Below are 20,073 nucleotides of genomic sequence, written 5' to 3'. Positions count from 1 at the left end.
ATGGGCCACTCAAGGATTCCACAAGTGTAACCTTTCCTGGGCTGATCTGTTCCCAACCCAAGAAAGTGTCCAAACCTGCCCTGCCCTCATCTCATGTCCTCTGGTCCTAGATGTCTACTGGAAAAGCAAATGAACTAATTTACACTATGATACTTGCTCTAGTCTGAATGTTTGTGTCCTCACAAAATTCTTATGAAATCCTAACTCCCAAAGGTGATGGTATTAGGAGGTGGCATTTGGGGGAGATGATTAGGTATAGGGCAGAGACCTCATGAGTGGTATGAATGCTCTTATAAAAGAGACCCCACAGAACTGTCTGGTCCCCTTCCACCACGTGAGAACACAGTGAAAAGGAACTATCTAGGAAGGGAGAAGGGACAAACACCAAATCTGCTGGAGCCATGATCTTGGACTTCCCAACCTCCAGAACTATAAGAAAGAAATTTCTGTTGTTTATAAGCCACCCAGTCTAGGACATTTTATGATAGCCGCCTGAACAGACTAAGACATTATTAATATAAGATTATGGCTAATAGGGAATCCCTTAAGACACATATCTGAATAGTAATACATTCATTATCAACAACAAATATTAATGGAGTGTCTCCAACACTTTAAACACTGTTCTATTCTATGCTGTTAGAGATACATCAATGAAAAATATCAGTGGAAAAAGCAGACAACCATCCCAGCCCTGCTGAAGTTACAGTCTAGCAAGAAGAGAGAGACAGACGTATATTCATATATTCATATTTCATTCTATGGAAAGAATCATGAAATAAAGCAGGGTAAGAGGATCAGCAGTGCAGGGTAGGGAAAGGGATTGCAGTCACTGAGAAGGTGGCATGTGTCCAGAGACCTGAAGGAAGTGGCAAACAGGTTATTCGGATATCTGAGGAAAGAGCCTTCCTGGCAGAGAGAACAGCCTGTGCAAAGGCCCTAAGGCAGGCACGCATCTGGTTTGTTAGAGCAAGAGCAAAGTGAGTCGGGAGGAAAGTAGTGACAGAAGAGATCAGAAAGAAAAGGGGGAAGAGGACAGAGGGACACACCAGGTTATCTAGAGCCTTGTTCATAAAAGCCTTATGAACTTAATCTTCATGGTCAAACGTGATGTAGGAATTCCAGTGACTACTGCATATTTATTTCCTTTATTCATTCAATATTTTGAGTGCTCAATAAGTGTCAAGCATTCTCTGAAGTGCTGAGCATTCGAAAATGGAAAGACTGCCTTTGGAGAGTTGATAATGAGACGAAAAACAAAGCAGGCAATTACAGCATAAAGTGAAAAGCTCTATAATGGGAATATCTATAAGACACACTCAGCATATAGGAGAAATAGTTCAATATGGGATGCAGCAGATAAGACAAGAAGTGGAGCGTCAGGAAGGAGCAGGCTGTACTTGAGCTGAGCTGAGCAGAAACGTAGGTATCTCTCCTATATGTGAAGGGCATTATAGGCAAAAGAAATAGATAAGAAAAGTCAGAAAGTAATTAAAAAGCAAAATGTTTTCTGGGTATTATAAATAGCTCAGTAGCTTCACAGCAAGAAAATGTATTGTCTTGTAAGCATCAGAGTAGAATGAGCTGTGTATCCCATCACAGTGCCCTTCTTGATGGGTAATTGTTTGAGGGCCCTTAATAGGAAAAAGCAGAACTAGCCACCCACGAACTTTTCCATTCCAGTTCAAGATCACTAGTCTACATGGTTCACTTACAGGGTTCTTGCAATTACAAAGGTATCTCTACCAAAGAAGAAAACTGCACAAGACACATCAGAGCCTCCCCTGAACCTACAATCCCAGATTGTGACAATGTGTTAGCTGGTAGAAGCAGCTCCACTTTCATTCCCATCCTCCTCCTGAAGCTTCTATTATTCACATAACATTTAATCCTGACAACAGTTCTGCTAGGTAAGTATTATCTACTTACACTTCATGTAACATCAGTGGAAAAATGCTTTTAAAATTACTGAAATAGCTTGTTTCTTTGTTTTAGACGATCCCTGACATTCATCTCAGCAGTAGATAGAGTTTTAGTTTAAGAAAGTTCAGTAGTGGGTCGCTTTTAGTACTCATCAGAGGTAGCCATCAGAGGCTAGTCTAGGATGGGAGCATAGAGATGAAGAGCCCCTGGAAATGTCAGCAGGGTGGAAACTCAGGGGAAGGACACCAGCAAGGGAGCCCTCGTAACCAAATAACCAAAGGCCTCTAAGAACTGTGATGTCTTAACATTCAAGTTTAGGCAGTTTCCTTAAAATTACAGTAATATTTTCCTTTCCCAACTCTATTATGTCCCAGAAAAAGAAAAGAGTAGCATTCACTTATAGAGCAAAGCTGTAAGGAGAGATCAAAGTTGACAAAGAAGGTAAAACAGCAATTAGGGTTTTAAAAATAAAGCAGAAAAAAGAATTTGCTGAATGTGTCTGCTACAACTCTTCCTCATTGCCACCATCTTGGCCGAAGCAATGGTCATCCTTGGGCCAAACTCAGACAAACCTCCCAAATACTTTGATATCCATTCTTTCCTTTGTTCCAACCTTCAATCCACGCAGTCATCTTCTTAAGATGTTGACCATCTCCTCTCTTCAATCACCTGCTTGAAGACATCTGACACTCAGACTGAAATCCAGACCCCTCCCCCTGGCCTCCACTGCCTGCCCTGATTAATCACCTGTTTACCTCTCCAATCACATCTCACGCCTCTCTTGAGAGGCTCTAGCCCTCCTGGTCTTTGAACAGAAGGCTAGGGGTTTGGGCACCTGCTGTTCTTTCTCCCTGGAGGGCAAATCTCATTATTCTGCCTGGTACCTACTCATGCTTCAGGTATCAGCTGAGGTTCTACCTTTCAGAACAGTTCTCCCTGACTACACCCCTCACCCACTTTATTACCTCTATCTAAAATTTATCACAGTTTGCAATCATATTTGTTGTTGTTGTTGTTTGGTTTCCTGTTTTCCTAACTCACTAGATATAAACTCTGTGAGGGCACTCTTTTTTTTTTTAATACCTTTATTGGAGTATAACTGCTTTACAATGTTGTGTTAGTTTCTGCTGTGTAACAAAGTGAATCAGTTATATGTATACATATATCCCCATATCTCCTCCCTCTTGCATCTCCCTCCCTCCCACCCTCCCTATTCCACCCCTCTAGGTGGTCACAAAGCACCGAGCTGATCTCCCTGTGCTATACAGCAGCTTCCCAGTAGCCATCCATTTTACTTTTGGTAGAGTATATATGTCAATGCTACTCTCTCACTTTGTCCCAGCTTCCCCTTTATGCCTCTTTCTAACTGTAGTTCAAGAGTTTAGCAGAAGGCCTGGGAAACAGTGTTACATGGTCACACAATTATTCACACTTTTCTTCAGTGTAGAAAAATAAAAATATCTAGTCTCTTAATTTTGCTCTAACTAATCTTCCCTTCCTAACTACTCCAAACTATAGTGTACACCAAAACCAAACAAAAGAAAAATGAAACAGAAAAATAAACAAGCGAACAAAGAAAAAACACTAAATATCCACTGTGATAAACTCAATCTGATGCAATACTCAAATATCCTCCTTTAGATAATGCTCAGATGTTTTTAGGCAAACTGCTTAGTTTCACATTTCAGTCCCCATCTCCTGGTCAGTTTTAAGATGGCTTCAGGATATAGCTGGTGGGGACAGGCATGGTTTATGTGACCTAGAGGTAAAAGGGATGTGCAGGTTGCTCTGGCTCTGTGGGTGCCTTGGGTGATGGCTCCTGTCTCCTCATTGCTGCTTGGCTTGCTGGCCCTCACAACTGCTGGTCCTAAAGTCAGAAACTTGTAGATCACATAACCTGATCCCTCTGGTCTTGGTCAGGATCCTGCAGTGCTCCCTGGCTTTTCTCAACTCTGGGTGTCCCAGGCTGTCCCTTCTGAACCTCTGACATACTAAGCTATCTACTAGTCTGCATTTTCCTGCCTACATGCCTCTTATTCCCCATGATAAAACAGATCCCATGGCAGACAGCCTGGCACTCAACCCAGCATCCTAACCTCATATGACCCTAAAGGACAAGCTAAAAGAATTTAGAAAACCCCCTTTCTCTCAAAAATGTTTGAATTTCGGGAATTCCCTGGCAGTCCAGTGGTTAGGACTTGGCGCTTTCACTGCCATGGGCCGGGTTCAATCCCTGGTTGGGGAACTAAGATCTCACAAGTCACTCGGTGTGACCCCCTCAAAAAAAAAGAAATGGAAAAAAATGTTTGAATTTCTGCCAATTACCATGCTGCAAATTCATTTTTGGCTATCAGAAGGTGGCAATTAACCCTTTTATTCTCTTTTCATTCCTGTTGACCTCATCTTGGGGGGCAGATTTTTTTTTTACTAGAATGGAGTTAATGTACACACACACAAAAAAAATGAAAAATTTTAAAGTGTTTTGTACATTACTTCTCTTATTTAATGAGCTCTCACTCAATAAATATTTGTTGTATGAAAGAAATGTGTGGGTTTTTTAACTGATACAAGGTGAAATACAGAAAATGGCAACAAACCTACCAGACTTAACTATCCATACAGTTGGTAATAAAATTCTGCAAAAAATAAGTGTCTGGCATAGTCTTTCCTTGACTTACTATAATTTTATCTTGCAGAAATAAAAACAGGGTCTATAAATATAATTTTAACAAGAAAAAGAATTAGTGCTATAGGAGTTCATGGTTGAAGTTTATGGTAGAAGTTGAACTTTATAAGCCTAGACTTTAGTCTTAGAACAAAAGAAAACAAGAAGACCCTTATTTTGTGCCTCCCTTCTCCAAAGAAAATAATCTTCAATGGATAAAGTAAAAATCACTGAAAGGTATTGAAAACCTATATAATTTAAATGAAAATAATGTACAGGGATTAGAAAAACTCTATCCCAGGATATGGAAAGATATCACAGTTGTAATTTTGAATATGCTGCCCATAATTTTGAGAAATGCTGACTAATGGGAAAGGTTCCAGGAAGGCTTTAAGAACAAGATTGTTTTGGAGCTGCTCTTCAGAAGATAGAAGTAAGTAAAATGATTTTCAAAGGAAAATAAGCAAAATCCCAGAGTTGGGAAAACACAAAGTAAAACTTTACTATAGTACTGGTATGTGTAAGCAGGCATAAAAAAGAAGCCTAGAAAGGGTTGACATCAAATCCCAGGATGTCAGGCTAAGTAATTTAGTGGTTTTTGTGTATTCTTCAATCCTAGGGATACAATTCAAAAATTATATCCTCTTCATTGTTATTTATTGGATCAAAGAAATATTGCTTACCATAAGTACACTTTCTAAGATTCCATGCTTATGTATGTAGTCAGCCATGATGACTTCAGGCATTTCAACTACGTATACAATTTTTTAAATCAATTATTCTCAATAAGAAACTTGAAGTCAAGGGAACTAGAGCCAAGTGGGCATCTAGGAGGGCTTCCAGAAGATATATGTTCTCAACACTAATTTTAGTGCGGTAGACAAACTCTGTCAGAGAAGCAGAAAAAAAAGCATTCCCAAGGTTGGAAAATAGTGAGATGGCTAAAAAGCAAAAGAGCCAAGAGACAGAGAGAGCAGATTTGTTAGGATAATAAAGAGAAGTCTGAAAGTATATTATAGAAGAAAGAGCTATATTTTACATTACCCATTTCCACTTACTACAGAGTGCCCAAGGACAGAAATCTTGACTTACTACCTACAAAGAGAAATTATTGCTTCCAAAGATTTGATAGATTTTCCTGCCATGGCCAGTCATACCAGTGTACTTTCCTTCCTTTATGTGACTCAAGATGATTTCTGTGTTTTTTCCAAGGTAAGAAATCAGAATGTGTCTGTTTTGACAATATATCTTTTCCACTGCTTTCAAAATTTTACAATCATAACTGGAAATAGATTCCTCCATAGTTTATAGCTCCTTTTCCAATGATAGTAGAAATTCACACTCTGATCCCCTCTGCTTTTTTTCCCCTTCAAAGGGCAGAAGTGATGTTTCCTGTGTATGAAAGAAGAATAAGTAGGATGGTAAGATGAAAGTTTAGAGTTTATAGAGGAAAAGAAATCTCAGCTTCAGGTTTGCTTTATAGAAAGTGTTCACAATATTCTTTAGAATTACAGATAAATATGCTGCTCAAGCCCACTGGGCATACTCCAGGCACTGAACAGTATTTATTAAATGATTAATGGACAAATGCAGGTCCTGAAGAACAAGTAGGTCAGGACTAAACACCACATTGGTTAGTGTTTTCAATAGGGACCAACAATTAAGAGATTGTTTACAGTCTGCAATCAAGGATAAACATACAATAAAGGTTATTTGCTTCATAATATTTATAATTAAATTTTTAAAAATCTTCAGCTTCTGATTCCAATTATAATATATACAAGGGATGGTATTTACAACCACAAAGTGGACAATAGGCAGTAGAAGTCTCTGATCCCAAGAGAATAAAGGGGAAAAGTGACAGGAGCCCCATGATTGTACCAGTTGATGGCCTGGTATCAGTTTCTAGGCCACAATGCAAGGAAAGAGAACCCAACTAAAGTCTAGAGTCCCACTAAGTGTCAAAAAGAAAGACTGGAGTTTGAGGAGGCCATGACAGCTAGAATTTGCCACATATGATGCTGGAGAGAAGGGAGGTGCATAGAGAGAACTCTGGAAAATCTTTGGTTAACTACTGATCTGCTCATATATGAGAGGAAACTATCCAAGACCAGGGAAATTACCACTGAAAAGTGATAGGCAGAGTTGACACAGGGCTAGAAATTGATCATATTTTTATCAGACAGAGTGGAAATATCTTGTAATACAAAGGGCTTTAAATAAAGTTCTGAGAAAGATACCTCCTTAGTAGTGGGGCTAAATTAGCCCTAGATTAAAAACTGTTCTAGACCCACCCTAACAAAGTTTAAACTAACGCTTCAAATAATCCAATTGATTTCAAATAACATAACTTTATGTTAGAATAAAGTCTAACACAAATTAAAAGAATACAACAGAATACAGCAACCAAGAGCATATAATTTACCATAACCATCATCCAATAAAAATATTACTAGGTATGTGGATAAAAAGGAACATATGACTCATGACTTAAGAGAAATATCAATAAATAGAACCAGAAATATCAGAGGTGGTTCAATTAGCATTCAAGTGCATTTAAATGGCTATTATAAATATTTTCCATAGTTCAAGAAGGTAGAAAAATGGAAGATATAAAAAATGCATATTGAACTTCTATAGATAAAATAACAATCTCATCTAGGAAATGACATCAGAATAAATCATTCAAGAAAAATACATGAGTGAACTTGAAAAGAGCAAGAGTAACTATGCAAAGTAAAGCACAGAGAGAAAAAATACAGAGTAAAAAGTGAACAAACCCTAAATAATTTGTGGATAATATCAAATAATCTAACATGCCTGCAATTAAAGTCCTAGAAGAAGAGAAAGGAACAGAAAAAAAAATATTTGAAGAAATTATGTCTGAAAAAAAGCCTCTAAACCTGATAAATATCAGTAAACTTGAAGTAAGAGAAATTCTAAAAAACAGACAAAGCCACATCATAATAATATTGCTGAATACCAAAGGTAAGAGAAACAACTTAAAAGCAACCTAAGAAAGAGATGGATTATGAAAGATGATGGGATGCTGCCAAATGTTTACCAACAGGCTCTCTGGGGAAAAAACGTGGCTTGTGGTCTTTGCGGATTCTGTGGTATAAACACTCCCACTTGGCCTATTTCAGTCTGTCAGTCTGATGTCCCTGAATGCTAAGTTTGGAACTGAGGCTCACAATCAGCTCTCACGAAGTGGTACAAGCTGGCCCCGGTACACCACTGCATACAGAAAAATGGTAGCAGACTTCTTTTTAGAAGTAATGTAAGCACGAGGACAAAAGCACGGTTCATTTAAAGTAGTTAGAGAAAAAAAAAAAAGTCAACTTGGAATTCTTATCAAGCAAAATATCTTTCAAAAATAAACACAGACTAAAGACTCTTTTACTTAAACAAGAGCTTAACTTAAATAAAAAAGAATTGACTACCAGCAGACCTATAATACAATAAATATTAAAATAAATTTTTAAGCTTAAGGAAAATGACATCAGATGGAAATTTGAAGAGGGACAGGAGTGGTGGACACGTCAATATGCATGAAAGGCATGTATCTCTCATTTTAAAACTTTTAAAATGATAACTACTATTCAAAGCAGAAATAATGATATATTTAGACATTAATTTCATATGTAGAAGTAAAATGCATGCCAACAATAGCACAAAGGAAAGGAAAAGAAATGGACCTCTACAGAGCTTACATTCTAGGTGAAGATGCATAATATTATTTGAAGATAGACTGTAATAAGCTAAAGATGTAGATCATAAAATGTAGAAAATAAAATGGTATAGATTTTAAGCCAGAAGTAGAAATGAAAATCAAATATTAATGCAAAAAGTCAGGGAAAAGAAAAATAGAACAAAAAAGTACAGACAATTGAAAAAACAAAATCAAGATAGTAAACTAAGCCCGCATTTATGGAAATTGTATTTAATGTAAATGCCCTACACAATCCAATTAAAAGGCAGATTGAAATATTGGATAAAAAGCAAGAGTTTAATATATGCTTTCAAAAAGAAACCCACTTTAAATATCAAGACACAGATAAGTTAAAAATGAAAGGATGGAAAGAACTTTTCACGTGAAGAGTAATTTTTTTAAAAGCTCAAATGGCTATATTAATAACAGACAAACTGAATTTCAGGACAAAAAGCATGAAATGTCAACGAAAAAAATAACATATTGAACATCAAAATTTTAAATTTTTGCTCTTCAACAGACATTCTTCAGAAACGAAAAACAAACAACAAAAGCAAGCCATGCTTATAAGAATATACCTATAAAATAAATATTAGATAAAGGATTTGTAACCAGAACATAAATTTAAAACCATCTCAGCTTTTTTAAGAAATGAATAAACGATTTTGATAGGCACTTCACCGTAGAAGATATACAAATGGTGAAAAAATACAGATAAAGAAACTCAACATCTATAATCATTAGAGAAATGCAAATTAAAACCTCAGTGACATACCACTAAACACCCAGTAAACACCATTTTAAAATTTAAAAGGCTGGGGCTTCCCTGGTGGCGCAGTGGTTGAGAATCCGCCTGCCGATGCAGGAGACACGGGTTCGTGCCCTGGTCCGGGAAGATCCCACATGCCGCGGAGCAACTAAGCCCGTGAGCCATGGCCGCTAGTCCTGCGCGTCCGGAGCCTGTGCTCCGCAACGGGAGAGGCCACAACAGTGAGAGGCCCGCGTACCGCAAAAAAAAAAAAAAAAAAAAAAAAAAAAATTTAAAAGGCTGACAATAATCAATCAAGTGCTGGTATAAATCATGAAGAATTGTAATGCTCACACATTTCTGGTGGGAATGTGAAACGGTACAACAACTTTGGAAAGCAGTTAGGCAATATCTTATAATGTCTAACGTTCACGTATATACAATCCAGACACCCCACTCCTAGATATTTGCCCAAGAGAAATTAAAACGTTTGTCCACACAAGGCTTGTACTTGAATATACAAGGAAGTTTTATTCATATTAGGTAAAGTCCTGGAAAAAATCCCAATGTCTATTTTTGACTGGATGAACAAATTGTTATGTCAATATGATGGAATACTATTCAGTAATTAAAAAGTAATAAACTACTGACATATGCAACAATGTAGATGAATTTTAAAAGCATTATGCTAAGTAAAAGAAGCCAGACACAAATGACTACCTTCTTTCTTATTCCCTTTAAATTAAATTTTAGAAAAGACAAAACTGTGGTTATAGAAAGCAAATCAGGGGTTGCACAGGCCAGGAGTAGGGTTAGGATTGACTACAAAAGTACACAGAGAAAATTATGGGGTGACAGAAATATTCTAAGTCATTTTGGTAGTTAGACAATTGTATACTTCTGTTAAAACTCATCAAAATTGTTTAATTTTATTATATTCATACTTCAATAAAGCTGATTATCAAAACAAACAAAAAACATTTTAGTTCAATTCTCATCAAAGACCTAAACTCAGTTAAAATTTTGGCTCACTAATACCCCTAAACAAGATGTAAGTCTTAACTGAAGTCTGTAATTAATGACAATTTTAGAGATGAAAGTCTAATTTTTGCAAGTGAGAAAACTAAGACCCAGGGAGGTCTATTAACTTTTCTTATATCACACATCCTTGTTTGCCTGAACAGTCCTGCTTTATTCCTATTGTCCTGGTGGCATAATTATTAATGGCACCCTCTTTCATTAACAGAAATGTCCCAGTTTGCATTATGAGTTTTTGGTCACTCTACCTGTACCATTCAGCAAATAAGTAGCATAGCAAAGTCTCAAACTCATGGTTCCTTGTTCTCAACCAATGCTTCTCACTGAATCACACTGTCATCAGTCTGATACAGGAGGAGAGGGAACATTACTATCTGAAAATCATCTTGTCAGATAGATTTAATGAATAGGTAAACAGATTCTCCCTTAACACATACATTTATACTCATATATTTTTCACTCACACTGATGTACATACATGATGCTTACACATTCAAATTTGTATACAGGGTTTACAGTTAGAGCCTCCCCATTTCACAAAACTCAATGGATATTGATGTACGTTGTGTCCCAAGGAAGAATGTAATTCTCTCTGAGCATCTTATCTGCCTTTATGGAGTTACCTGGCCTTGCTTATTCACTTTAGTTCTCTGTGTCTTAATTTATCCTCTGTAAAAGTTAGATTACCTCTATTAAGTTAATATAACTAAAAATCTGTAACCCTGTTTGAGAACGAACTTAGCATATGCTATGGGTTGAACTGTATTCTCCCAAAAAGATATGAAATCCTAGCCCCCAATACCACGGAATGTGACTAGATGTAATTAGTTAAGATGAAGCCATACTGAGTTGGGTGAGCCCTTAATCCAATATGACTAGTGTTCTTATAAAAAGAGGAGAAGAGACACAGAGACAAAGACACCCAGGGAGAAGATAGCCATGTGATGGAGGCAGAGGTTGGAGTGATGCACTAAAGCTAAGGAATGCTAAGAGTTGCCAGCAAACACTGGAAGCTAGAAGAGGCAAAGAAGGATTCTCCCCTACACGTTTCAGAGGGAGACTGGCCATGCCAACTCTTTGATTTTGGACTTGTAGACTCCAGAACTATGAAACAATAAATTTCTGTTGTTCTAATCCACCCAGTTTGTACTAATTTGTTATGGTAGCCCTAAGAAACTAACATAGTAGGTGACTCAGTAAATACTCAAATACCAGGATTCCAAATTTTTACTAAAATTGATACCTTTACTTTCTATTTCTATCTGGCTGAATGTTAGGATGTTTTATCAGCCTTCTATCTCTCACCAGCATTACCAATTTAGGTAAAGTTATGTCTCACATCTAGCTTTTATGGAAACTTAGGTAGTTCAAAACCCTGTTAAATTACCAATCTTTCCCATTATCTATCCCATGACAATGTATACCTCTTCTACATTTTCAAAAATCAGAGAGACTCAGCAACGAATACTCTAGGTATGTGAACGTCTCTGTCCTTTCAGCCTGCTGTAACAAAACCAAAATTTGGGTGACTTACAAACAAGCATTTATTTCTGACAGTACTGTAGGCTGGGAAGTTCAAGATCATCATGTCAGCAGATTCAGTGCCTTCTGAGAACATGTTTCCTGCTTCATAGATGGTGTCTTTTTGCCATATCTTCACATGGTGAAAGAAGCTAGGAAGCTTTGTCCGGCCTCTTTTATAAAGGCAATAATCCCATTCATGAGGGCTCCACCCTCATGACCTAATCACCTCCCAAATGTCCCACCCAATACCATCACCTTGGGGATTAGGGTATCAACACATGAATTTGAGGGGAAACAAACATTCAGGCCATAGCAGTAAATCAGCTAAATAAGAGGCAGGGGGATGTTATCAGAATAGATGGAAATAGAACCCTGGGTTCTTTCCCCTTGACCTTTGTATATGTTTCTATGAGAAAGCCCTTCTATCCAGTGGTTACTCCTACACTTTTCCAGCATTTCACAGCATTCAGCACCAGCCAAACAACATTAAATATCTTCTACATGGGACAGTGTGTCAATTATCACTTAAGATCTTATGTTTTCCCCAAAGTTCAGGGAAAGTCCACAACTGAACATGGCAATAATCAAAATAATGTGTGGTCTATATTAAGCCATAGATAAGTGACTCTCAGTTAAGATAGTCCCATTGGAATCATTGATGGGGCTCTAACACTGCCACCCACCTTCCCCTGACCATATAAAAACCACTACTTAAAGGAAGCACTCATAAAAGTATCTCAAAACCCTTAGTATATTGAAGGGTGTAAAAAAAAATGAGAATGATTGCTATAGATTCTCATCTATCTTGTTCATTTATTGACCTTAGAATGGGTTAAAAACATGTTCAGTTTTTAGAAAAGATAAGTTTCTAAATACTTTGTATAGTAGGGTCCTAATTTTTTCAGTATTTTTTTATTGTGATAAAATATCCATAAACCATTTTAGTCCTTTCTAAGTGTTCAAGTTAGTGGCATTAAGTACATTCACAATGTCATACAATCCATTTACAGAATTTTTTCATCGTCCCAAACATAAACTTTGTACCCATTAAATAACTCACTATTCCTCCCTCTCCCAGTATGATCCCATTTTTGTAATAAAAGTCTGAAGCATATGTATCAACTGTCTTCAAATGTTGATTTTATTTGATCAACATTTACTAAGTATTTGTTCAGCACCTATTTTGTACCTTCCCCCAAATGGGTAATGGGACTAAAGGTCTTTAGAAACTACTTTGAACTTCATAGAATAAATGATTTAGAATATGTATAGCCCTTAGAAATAACACCTGGCACCACAGTTAGCAGTATATTGGCATTCGTTATTACTATCATTTGTTTTCATCATCTATATTTTCTATTTTTTCTAGAGTGAATTATTTTTATAATCAAAATAAAGCTCACTATGAAATTTTTAATAACAGAAAATCCATAAAGTATAGAATAAGTAAAGAATTCCTATCCAAATCATAAAATAGTTATTTAAACATGCAAAACAAAACTATGTGAAGAGATAGAACTATACATATAAGCAAACCTATTAATGGAACTGTCCCAAAATACAATACTAAATAAGGATCTACCCAGGAAGTAGAGCACAGGCCAAACCAGGGAAGAAAGGTTTGACATGCTGGGTGCCATTTTCACAACTTTTCAAGTCTGTTTCTGAACAGACAGGGTCCCATGGTCTCTCTAGGGTCTACCTACTGTGCTTCTGCCTCATTCATGGCCCCAATTTCTTTTAGCTGTGACTCATCTCACTTCAATCCTGGGACTGAGGCTAATTCGTTCAGCTATATAGAGGAATATAATGGCACAAATCCTCACTAGGAACTTCTGAAAATGCAGGGTTACCTCTGTGCACAGACCAGCAGGGTTTAGTTCTGTCAGGAACATCGGTCTGTATCTTCTCTTTCTTTTGTTCTCCCAACATTTTCTGTCTCAGTACCTGTAGAGTACCATGTACATTACTCTTATTTATTGCTTCTCTGAACGTGAGGGTTTGACAGTCAGTGGTGCAAAGCTTATATCTTCAAAAGATTCCTTTTTCAATATGTGTAATTGACTCCAGCTCTTTAAAATGTAGCTCTTTACACTCACAGTTGAATACAGCCATTTGTATCATCTGTGCTAGTTAACTTATACAGTCTCAGCTTTATTGCTAAATTTCAATACTACTCAGAAAGTCACTAAATTATGTGTTCTGCTCACCAAAGGAAAAAGGTATGTCATCAGGGTCTGGTGCTCTAACACTTTGGGGCCTAATGTCTTATTCAGTCCTTTTTAGTGACTAATCCAGACCACATTTGCATTAAGAGTCTTAACCCCAGTCGCAGTTTTAATTTGTTTTAAACTCTATTTAGGCTTTTGGGAGCCTCTATGATGAATTTCATTAAACAGAAAGATTATATAATGTACTCTTTTATGATTAATTTTGTATAAAGATGATCATTATAATTAAACTCAATTTGACTCGTGTCATTATCATAATAATTGATCAAGTCATTTTACCCCATAAGTGTTCAAAAACTGCAATGCATGTGAAACAGAAACAATCCTAAATCATCCAAAAAATGTAATTTTTACATATTTTTCAGAAACTCTACAGTCTTTTTTCAGTCCTTTCAGTTAATGGCCACTTCCCTGACTCCCCTTCAATACTTTTTATCACTCCAAAGATGACATTACTTTTACCTATAAAATTCTCATTCCAAATCAGAATGACAGGATAGCATAGACGTATATGATGTTTTTGTTTTTAAAATACAGGATTTGCTACTTCCCTCAGGTTACTCAGGTGTATGTATGGTCTTTGGTCACAATATGAAATCAATGGGCAGCATTAATCAGAACCCCCATGAAACACACTCTCAGAAGTGTGACCTGGGTAACCTGGTGAAAGCATTGGCACTAGATAGTAAAGAATATTCCCATTTCAAAAATGAGAAGGAAGACTTGGGATTCTGGCTACTCAGGGCAACTCAGAAAACCCACAGAAATGCTCACCAGGAAGTATAATTAACCTTAATGAACTGCCACAGTCTAGGCTCTCAAAGGATTTATCCTGAAACATCACTGATCCTCACAGTGCATCCCTGCATCTAGAGGAGTGTAAAATAACAGCTGTGAGGAAATGCTGCAGGCAAAACAAACAGCAGCATCATTATGACTATTTTTAGCCTGTCGGATGGAGTCAGCCCAAGGCTGCTGGCTGAGCTCACACACTGATGTACCCAAGCATCAGCATTCCATGGTGCACAGGAGCGGGATCATTTCAGTAACAAGTCAGAATCCTGACGGAGCACAGAATTCTCTCTGAAATTACTATGCTTAAGAAAAATGTCTTAAGGAAACAGTGTAAGACACCGTGTGAATTTTGTGATACAGGAGGTTTTCTCATGCAGAAACACTCTCCTGGGGGCAGGGGAGTGGAGTGAATACACAGTGACATTTTGGCCTTCTTTTTTTCAATTTTCTATCTTAATTATCTTTCAAATTTTAGTTCAAGCTTTTGTAAGAAGACTTTCATGCTCACCTATACCAGGCATTTATCCTGCTGCACAGCAATCCACGACTGTAAATACCTTGCAGATAAGAAGCCATTTGTCACTCACCTTTGTAGCCCCAACACCTAGGGCAATACCTGATGGTAGGACCTAAAAAATGTGTTTATGGAATGAATAACCGAATATCCTTTCCAGCTCTGACATTCAATAAGACTAAGATAGGCTAGTCAGATACCCAGCACAGCCTTCAAAAATGAGACAGAGGGCTGCTAACTTTGGTGGAGGAGGGAAGGCTTTGGAAAGTACAGAGAGAGAGATAACACTTGGCTCTAGAGCACAGACCTAGGAGGAGCACCAATTAATAAAAGGAAAGGACAAAAGAAAGTTTCACTTACTGATTTTGCCTAGGACTAACCTGGGGCTCAGTATAGTAAATTAAATGTGATGAAGCTTGGTCTTTGTGGAATAAACAAGCAGAATGACCTGACATCAATCGAGATGCCCAAAGTATCACGTACACATTCTAGGAAGCAGCAGAAGGGGCATCAAATCTTAAACACATATTTTTAAAATACCTAGACTTACAGCTCCCCTCGGTTGTATGGCTCTTCAGTGTTCTAAATGGGACATTAGTGTCCGACCTTAGGAATATTTTGGAAATTCACGGTTTTCTTAATTTATTTTTGATCTTCTAGTATAATTATACCTGCATATTATATACTAAAATGTATATTATTTTATTATAACTTACTTTCCTTTTATATTTCCCTTAAATTACAGTAAGTTTCTATTTTTAAATAAGTATACATAGGTTTTATTACCTATATATTTTTTAATAAATGTAAAGGGTTACATAATATTTGCTGTTAAAAAGCTCAGTCTCAGGGCTTCCCTGGTGGCGCAGTGGTTGAGAATCCGCCTGCCGATGCAGGAGACACGGGTTCGTGCCCTGGTCCGGGAAGATCCCACATGCCGCGGAGCAACTAAGCCCGTGAGCCATGGCTGCTGAGCCTGCGCGTCCGGAGCCTGTGCTCCGTGATGGGAGAGGCCACAACAGTGAGAGGCCCGCATACCGCAAAAAAAAAAAAAAAAAAAAAAAAAAAAAAAAAAAAGCTCAGTCTCAGCTCCAGGCATCCCAAAGAATAGACCAAGACCAAGAGAATGGGGGTTGCATAAATGCACTCTCTACTTGGCTTTCTTCCAGTCTTCATTGTAGCATACTCTTCAGATACAAGGAACAACTGCCCTGGGAGATTCCACCTAGAGGTCTCAGATAAGGGTACTGTGCTTCAACATTTGATGCTGATGCCTGTCATGTTGTCAGATCTGCTACCTTTGGAGGTATAGAATGGTTTATTCCACTATGGAAATTAAGAGAAATTCAGAGGACACATTTAAAAGTCTTTGAAAGAAAAATAGAAGGGTTGGGGTTTTTTCTCCTTTTTTTCTCCTTTTCTCCTTTGCAACAGAAAGGTTGCTTTCTGTTGCTTTAAAGGTGCAAAAAAATAGGATCCATCATAATCCATCCATCTTAATCTTTTGTCCATAACACACCATTATCACTGGTCCACGCCAAAGGATCCAAAGTCCCTTGACCAATATGAGTTATAGCCGAATAGAATCTTACTCCAGGGTTATATTACATAGTCAGTGTACAAGGCCAGAAGTCACAGAAATCAAATTACCCTAGAAGTTTCCTTACATCAAGCATAAAATACAGTGTACATGATTTTGATCAATAAGCCTGAATAGTAATTATTATGCATATCAAAGTTTAAGAATCATCTAGCTAGAATAATGAAAGGAATAAAAAAATCATCCATTCAGACTTCTGATTATTTGGAATTTTCTGCTGCTATGATAACTCTCAAATGCTTGGCAGCCAATAGGGGATAGATGGAGAATTTCAAAATATTCTCACCTTTCTGGAAGATTAATATTGGGGATTTTTTCCTTTTAGGAGTTCTCAAGGTTCTTTTTTTTATTTTTTTAAATTTTAGAGTAGTTTTAAATTTACAGAAAAGTTGCAAAAATTGTACAGTGAGTTCCTATGTATCTCACACCCAATTTCTCCCACTGTTAACACATTATATTAGTATGGAACATTGGACACAACTCATGAACCAACATCATGGTTTACTACAGTTCATAATTTATGCATATTTCCTTAATTTTTATCTAATGCTCTTTTTCTATTCCAGGAGCTCATTCAGGATTTCACATTACATTTAACTGTCTATCATATCTCCTTAGGCTCCTCTTGGCTGTAACAGTTTCTCAGATTTTCCTTTCGAGTTTCAAGGAGCACTGGTCAGGAATTTAGTAGAATGTCCCTCCATTGGGATTTGTCTAATGTTTTTCTCAAGATTGATTGGAATTATGGAGTTTCAGGAAAAAAAGCCACAGAGATAAATGCCATTCGCATCCCATCATATCAAGAGTACATACAACCAACACGATTTATGACTGTTAAAGTTAAGCTTGCCGACTGAATAGAGGGTGTGTGAGGTTTCTCCACTGTCAAGCAGTTCTTTTCCCCTCGGACATACTGCAGGTACTGTTTGGAAGAAAATCATTATGCACACCACACCTAAGGAGCTCTGAATGATGGTCATGAGCTTCCTCCCTGACAACAGAGCAACTACATAAATTATTTAGAATTCTTCTGCACAGATCTGACTATTCTCCCAATGTATTTATTCAATCATTTATTCATATCACTATAGACTCACAGATAGTTATTTTATACTCTGAGTTATCATCTAATACACTTTATTGTGTTGCTCAAATTGTTCCAGCTTCGGCTAGAGGGAGCTCATTCAGTCAGCTCCTGTGGCACTCTGACATCCTCTTGTCATCATTGAGGTGTTCTGTGGTTTGTTTTCTACTAGCACGTTTTTACCTTCTAGCATTGTAAGATTACAAGATTTTCCAGGCTCATCTGAATTCAATATTTCATGGATCATTCTAGCTTTCTCCCCTTGCTTGTCTGTAACCTCTCACTCCGACAGTAAGAAACCTTGCTCCCAACATTTGCCATTGTTCTATTTCAGTATGTATGCATGGTGGATTCAGCACTTTTCACCTATACTTCAGTGGGAAACAACTTTATCAACTAGAGTACAGTGCTGATGTACACTTCCATTTGCCACTAATCTTACAGTCTCCACTCTTCCAAAGTTACTTAGGTCACCAGCTTTCCCTCCCACCTCCATCTGTGAGGTTATTTTATACATTTTTAATACTGTTAGATTCTTTCATCACACTCTGTAACTAACCTGAGACCCATCAACCTCTTAATTTAAAAAAAAATTTATATACAGTAAAGTTTACTCTTTGTGTTGTAAAGTTCCATGTGTATGAAGAATGAAAATGTCTTGTATCCATGATTATAATATCATACAGAATAGTTTCATCACCTTAAAAAATTCCCTATACTTCACCTACTTAATCCTCCTCCACTTCCCAAATTCCTGGCAACCACTGATCTCCCGACTCCAAAGTTTTGTTTTTCCCAGAATGTCATATAATGGAATTATACGACATAAAGCCTTTTCTTTTCCCAGAATGTCATATAATGGAATTATATGACATAAAGCCTTTTCAGACTGGCTTCTTTCCACCAAGCAATATGCAGTAAAGATTCATCCACGTTTTTGCATAGCTTGACAGTTCTTTCCTTTTATCCCTGAATACTACTCCATAGTATCAATGTATTGCAATTTATCTAATCATGTATTGAAAACCATCCTGAATGCTTGTGGGTTTTTGGTGGTTAAGAATAAAGCTGCTACAAACACTCACATGCAAGTTTTTATGTGGACATAAATTTTCACATCAACTGAGTACATACCTCAGAGCACAACTCCTAGATTGTGTGGCAAGACTAACTTGGGCTTTGTAAGAAATTGCCAAACCATATTCCAAAATGGCTATATTATTTTGTACTCCCACCAACAATGAGCATGAGTTCCTGTTGCTCTGCATCTTTGTCAACAATTGGTATTGTCAGTTTTTTTGGACATTAACATTCTAATATATGTGTAGTGGTATTTCACTGTTAACACACAAATAATATTGAGCATATTTTCACACGTTTTATTTGCCATCTGGATATCTTCTTGGTGAGGTGTCTATTCAGCTGTTGTGCCAATTTTTAATTGGTTCTTTTCTTTTCTTATTGTTGAATTGTAGGAGTTTTGTATATCTTGAATATAAATCAGATATGTGGTTTGTAAATATTTTCTCCTAGTGGTTGACTTATCTTTTTATTCTCTTAATGGTGTGTTTCACAGAGCAAAGTTTTAATTTTAATAATGTCTAATATATCAATTTTTTTCTCTCATGGAACAAACTGTTGGTGTTACATCTAAAAACTCATTTCCAAACCCAAAATCACATAGATTTTTCTCCTACATTTTCTTCTAGAAGTTGCATAATTTTGCATTTTATATTTATGTCTATGATCCACTTTGGTTAAATGTTATGTGGCTAGGTTTTGGGGGTTTGGGCATTGTTTTAAGTGTGTGTGTCAGGGTGGAAGAGTGATATGGTGGGGAGAATGCTGGTAGAAGTAAGAAACTAAAGCCATTATCTGAAATCAAGGAATAAGTGATGTGGCCCTACTGTGTTCACTATGAGAGCATTTTATCTTTCTCTTTTCATAGCTCCTCCAGGGAAGAGGTATAGTAAAGTAAACAAGCTTCAGAAGGCCTACTTTAGTGTTTCTAAGTTCTCATTCACCTCTGAGAAAAATGCCTGCCTGAACTACTTCAAAGAGATGTTTTTCAGGACAACAGGGATTATGAAAAATAAAGGCACTTTGGAAAATACAACGGCCAGTACAAATGTAATTTAACAAGCACCACTTTATAATGAACAATCTTCCTTTAAGTTCCCTTCCTACACTATGTTTGGGAGGAAGAAGCATTCCCCTTACTTATTGGAGAACTTTTCAT

Source organism: Kogia breviceps, chromosome 3 (genome assembly GCF_026419965.1).
Source record: "Kogia breviceps isolate mKogBre1 chromosome 3, mKogBre1 haplotype 1, whole genome shotgun sequence".
In the NCBI taxonomy this organism is placed as follows: domain Eukaryota; kingdom Metazoa; phylum Chordata; class Mammalia; order Artiodactyla; family Physeteridae; genus Kogia; species Kogia breviceps.
Note: the sequence above shows the minus strand (reverse complement) of the source record.